Raw genomic sequence first — 6,040 nt, forward strand, 5'->3', positions numbered from 1 at the left:
ATTATTAAATGCCAATTAAAGTAAAATAAAGCTGTTTGGGAGCTGCTCTGGGATGGACCAGCCACATCAATCAGGGGAAATACACCCTGCTCAGGTGTCCAGAACTACCCAGACCCTTGTTAATGGGGACAGTGTGGGGGATGTGGAGGGGAGTCACAGCTCTGACACAGCGTGGGGACAGCAGAGCGAGGTGGGCAGGGGCACAATGAGTGGCAATGGGGACAGGAGGCGGCTGGAGGTGTCCAACCCACACCAGGGAGCCATGGAACATCCCGGTGTTTGTACTTGCCTGTAACTCACCCACCAATCCCAGGCCTGACAGAGATGTATTTTTAGCTGCTGCAGCACAATTAAGTCTTCTCGTTAGTCTCAGGAGGAGAAGGAGGCTGTTGGTTTACTTGCAAATGCTTGAGGTAATTCTCTAATGGCTCCTCCACCATTACACAGACACTGTTTTCCATCTCTTATCATATGTAATCCCTAATGATTCCTCCGTTATGTCCTGTTTTATTAAAGCACCATTGAACTATAGCCTATTGATTTAGATTTCACAGACAATTGAAATTTAAATTGACTCCAAATTGAATGTCTCCATGCAATCTGTGTTCTGCACTAAAGATAGATAAAATGCTTCTATTTTTGATAACAACTTATAGCGGAGGCACATTTTAATTTCAGGAGGCGCAGAAGGGCATCAGGATTTCCATGACAATGGCAGGTGGCCGGGTGGCAGCAGATTCCTGACCCCTCCGGGCGCTTGCTGTCCCATGGGGCTCGGAGGGAGCGGCAGGGCAGCGTGCATGTGATCATTTGTGTTGGATTTAGAGAAAAATGGGACTCAGTGCCGTGAAGGGAATTCCTGGAGGGCTCTTGAACTCCTGAGCACAAACTGAGCCACCTGTGCTGGCTGCCCGAGGTGCCAGTGGGTGCTTGGCCACTGGGATGCTTTTCATAAATCACAGAACCGTGGAATCCCAGAGTGGTTTGGGTCGGAAGGGATCTTGAAGCCCGTCTCATTCCACCCCTTGCCTGGAGCCAGGCTGACAGTGCTGCTGAGGGATATCAGGGGATGCTCCAGCCCCAGCCAGGACCCCCCCACACTCCTGTCCCCAGGCAGGGGCTGGCAGGGCTGTGGGGATCACCCTTCCTGCCAGGGCTGAATCCATCAGCCAATAAACAGCGCATTGCAGGGTGGAATTATCTCCGCTGAGCATTGGGGTCAGCTCTAACACAGACATTACTGCCGGCAGGAGGCACATGAGCAGAGCTGGTGGCAGATCACAGCCTGTAACTCTTGGTTATTTACACCAGAGCTCCTGGGAACTGGGGGAGCGGGGCCTGGAGCCTCAGGGATGGCCACACTCACCCCGTGCTCCCGGGGGACACCCAGGGATGGGGTACAGAGAGTGGGGGGTCACGGTGCCAGGCCTGGGCACAGCTCCTGTCGATGGGCTCCTGCCCCAGCCAGGTGTCTGCACCCCCAGAGCTGGATTTAGCCCTTAATTTGGTGAATAAAACCTGGAAGATATTTGGGGTCCAGTGGGGTTTTCCCCCCGGTGCCGTGTTCCGACTGCACGCTCCGTGTCGGTTCTGCTGTACATGTGCTGCCTGTGGGATCCTTGAGGGTGTCCTGAGCGGGGCCAGCAGCTGCACTGATGGTCCTTGTGGGTCCCTACCAACTCCAGATATTAGGAAAAAACTCCTCTCTGTGAGGCTGGTGAGGCCCTGGCACAGGGTGCCCAGAGAAGCTGTGGCTGCCCCATCCCTGGGAATGTCCAAAGCCAGGCTGGACGGGGCTTGGAGCACCCTGGGCTGGTGGAAGGTGTCCCTGCCCATGGCAGGGGGTGGCACTGGATGGGCTTTAAGGTCCTTTCCATCCCAGGCCATTCCAGGATTTCCCAGCCATCAGGGCTGTGTGTGGGACCTGTGCATGCTCCAGGGGGGGGGAGGTGACAGGAGACCTAAAAAAACCTGCTGGCATCGGTGCTGCCCACCTGGAAGGACAACACCCCCCCCAAACATTCTGCTTAAAACCCACTTGCCTTCAAAACCCACCTAAATTCCTACAGGCAGAGCTGTCACCCAATTTCTCAGGGCACCGTGGTTTTCTCCCGAATGATAGACAGTAATTAAAACTCAGCTAATAACCTCCTCACTCCTGACATTTCTACAGGGGTTTTCTTCACCATTATCTACATATAGATTAAAAATTGTAATTGGACCAGAGATAGGGTTAGAAAAATCCACCCCCTTCCCACTGATCGTTTGCTGCTGAGTGACACTTGGAAATTTTATTTAATCTGAGGAAAATTGAGTTGAACTCCAGTAAAAGTTGAGTTAACGTGAAGTACCTGTGTTGGGTAGGAAATGCACTTGGCTGAGGGATGGAAGGAAAAGGTGGGAAAGGGGGTGGAGCTGCAACAGGGATCATATCGATGCTTCCATAACAAAAAAGTTAAAAAATGGAGGAACTTATTACATTGGCAGCACCAGGTGCTTTAAAGATCCACTGGGAGCAGCCAGCCAAGCTGAGAATGAATCCAGCCTCACCCCAGCAATTCCCAGTTTCTTGCCATCCTATCCTACGGTTCATGTTTTCCTGGAAAGCCCAGCTGCCCCTCAGGCATCCTGGGAAAGCAAAGATCCTGTGAATTCCGTGCATCCTCCCACCCATCCCAACCCCACGATGACTATAGACACTTAATTATGACCTCAATAATTATTATACCACGGAATTAGTAATGGGATAATGACAGCATTTATTGGAAGCGGTGACATATTAACTAAGCAGGGCAGTATTAATTGCAATGGTGAATTATTCTCATTGCCACTATTTCAATTCTTGTTTTGTCACTATTACGTTTATGACAGCAATAATTACATCTCTAATATACTCATTATTGGGAGATATACAGAATAAGTCTGGATAAATGCAGCAATTAAGGGATAATGCTCCTGGTGGGGAGTTGAGGAGCAAGAAATGGCTTTGGAGGCTGGTTTTAAGGACTCTCCTGATGGAGATGACCTTTCACGGGATGAAGGCTTGGCACAGGGGAAGCATCCTTGTTGGCACAGGGATCACACTGCCCCAAGACCCCAGAGAGGCCTCAGCTCCTGGAGATGGTTCCAGCTGGGATGTCTGGGGGTGTTTCCATGAGCAGAGGTGCCCAGGGATGCCAGTCTGGGGGTCCCTGTGAGCTGGGGTGCCCGGGAAAGACCATCAAGATCATCAAGTCCAACCATCAACCCAGCCCCACCACCCTGCTCACCCCTAACCTGTGTCCCCATGTGCCACATCCAACACGTTTTCTGAACACCTCCAGGACGGGGACTCCACCACCTCCCTGGGCAGCCCTGGCAAGGCCTGGCCACCCTTTCCATGAAGAAACTCTTCCTGAGGCTGTTTCCTCTTCTCCTGTCATTTGTTGCTTGGGAGAAGAGCCCGATCCCCACACGGCTCCAACTCCCTTCCAGGGAGTTGTAGAGAGCAAAAAGATCTCGCCCCTACAGTCCATGCTGCTTCTCGACCCAGTTCCTGCTCCCGTGCTTATCTCCAGGAGCCAGAACAAGGATGTTTATCCCGGAAAGCGCTGCCCTCACCCCTCCCTGCGGCTCTTTCTCCAGCCGCATCCTGTTCCTCCTCACCGCGCGCTATTCCCAGTAATCCTTGGCTGGCTCCGCGGCCATCCGGCTCTCGGCCTTCGAGGCATTCACGGCGGTCGCTGCTGCTCTGCCTTGCCCAGGTGTGCCGGCGCTGCGGTGTCGCGGTGTGTCCCCACACGGTGTCCCTCTTCCCCCGCGGCACGGCCGCGTCCCGCCCCGCCAGCAGCGCCGCCCATCCATCACCGCCGAGCCGCCGCTCCTCCCGCAGACAATGAGGGAAAATCGGGCTTTTCAGGAGCGCCACTTTGTTGTTTGTACAAAGGAGTTGGGCTGTTAACACGTGTAAGGTAATGGGATCCCCCCCGGCTGCGCGGGGCTCTGCCTGATGGATTACCCACCCCATTCATCTAAATTATGTCACAGGCAATGAGCAACTTGCTTCATCTGCCCAAAGCCGCGGCCGGGGTGGCAGCTCTGACACGCGCTGGCGCTCACAGTGACCGCGGGACAGCCCCGTCCCCACCGCGATGGGGCCAAACCCCCAGGGTTAGGGCGTCCTGCCCAGAACCTTCCATCGGGACACCGGGGTCACATCCCCCGAGCAGCCCCCGGGGTGCAGGGCAGGTGCCAGACCCCAGGATGCCAGATCACCCACTGCTGATGTGGTGTGGGCAGGGTGGGGGGCGTGGGTCCTGCCTCGGCTCTGGTACAGAGACTCCCTGTGGTTTTCCAGGCATTCCAGTGCTTAAAAGGGCTTATAAAAGAGACGGAGAGTGGTATGGGCAGGTCGTGATAGGAAAAGAGGGAATGGTTTTAAACGAAAAGAGGAGAGATTTAGGTTTGACGTTGGGAAGAAGTTCCGAGGGCAGTGAGCACCCGGCACAGATTGCCCAGAGAAGCTGTGGCTGCCCCTGGATCCCTGGAAGTGTCCAAGGCCAGGCTGGACAGGGCTTGGAGTAAATTGGTTTAGTGCAAGGTGGAGAATTTCTTCCTCTTAGTAGAGAATTTCTTCCTCTTAGTAGAGAATTTCTTCCTCTCGCCCACGTCAGCTCCCAGCTGCCCAGAATCCCCAGGGATCACACCAGTGACAGTAAATTGGGTCCATCCCTGCTCACACGTCCCACGCTGGGGCTCACCCAAAGGGAGAATCAAACTGGCTTATTTTAGAGATGAAAAAAAGGAAGGAGAGAAGGGAGAGAACCCAATTTTCCTCCCAATTTGGTGCCACGCTGACGCCTGGAGATGGTGTCTAATTTGACAAGGCCGTTGGTCCTGCAGTGATGGTGTTTGACTAATGACAGGATGAACTCTCTGTCGGTGCTGCCTGCACTGGAATAGCCCTGGGCAATCACCCAGCCGCATGTTCCAAATGTGGCAAAGGAAATTGTCTAATAAAGCGATAAAGTGAGGGACTCACTAAATGATTTGTCTTTTAACTATTGTAATGGATTTTTTTTTTTAACACTGTTTTATGTTGGAATACAAAAAATTATTACAAGTAATTAGAGTCATTTTGATTCAAATCTCTGCTTGGGCTTGACATATTTTGCATACTTCCACCCCATATAACAAGTCAGCTCATAAAAATGCAGGCAGCTCGGATCGTGGCGGCTCAGGCGAGAGCCAGGGTTGTCTAAACCACCGTCAGATGCCTTCGCCTCAGCAAGGGGAGGGGAGGGAGGGGGAGATACAGCACCACGTAAATTTATTTTCTCTCATTAGGGAGCAAGGAAGAAGCGAGTTCTGCATCGCCACGGAGCCACAGCATCACCGCTCTGCTGGCACCGACACTGGCACCGGCACTGGCACCAGCACGGCTTGTACCGTGGCTCCCTGGGCACCCACACCCCCAGGAACCAACCTGGGAGGGGAATATTGAGTGCTCCGTCCTGATTCTTCAGCATCCTGAGTGTGCACAGGCTCTGGGAGGCTCTGAGCAGGGATTTATCCACCCTGCCTAAAGCAGGAGTGTTTGAGGACAAAACCTTTGGATCTTGGGGGTGCTTGACAGGCAACCTCTCCCTGCCTTTCCTTCCCTGGGGTGATCATGGGCTCATCAGCATTTTAATAATGTGATAACTGATGGAGTCACACGAAAGCCATGGCACAGATCCCCACCAGCCTGGCACACACAGCGCGGCACAGCCACTGCACCAAGGGCACCATTGCCATTGGCACCGGCCAGCCAGGAGTGTTCTGCCCAGGGAGGAGCTCAGGAATCAGAGAGACTTTCTGAAGGCAGCCCTCAGCCTCCTCAGGAGCAGTTCAGCACAGGGCAGGTGCTCCTCTGCAGGTACCAGGAACAGGTCGGTTCTGCCCCAGCAGTCAGGTCTGTGCTGTTCCCCGTGCCCCCGTTCCCACCTGGCTCTGGCTCAGCTCCAGGTGCTGCCCTCCTGCCTCTCCTGCCCAACACAACCTGGACCCACCACAACTTAGC

The sequence above is a fragment of the Corvus brachyrhynchos genome, unplaced genomic scaffold (assembly GCF_000691975.1).
Source record: "Corvus brachyrhynchos isolate BGI_N302 unplaced genomic scaffold, ASM69197v1 scaffold114, whole genome shotgun sequence".
NCBI classification, from domain to species: domain Eukaryota; kingdom Metazoa; phylum Chordata; class Aves; order Passeriformes; family Corvidae; genus Corvus; species Corvus brachyrhynchos.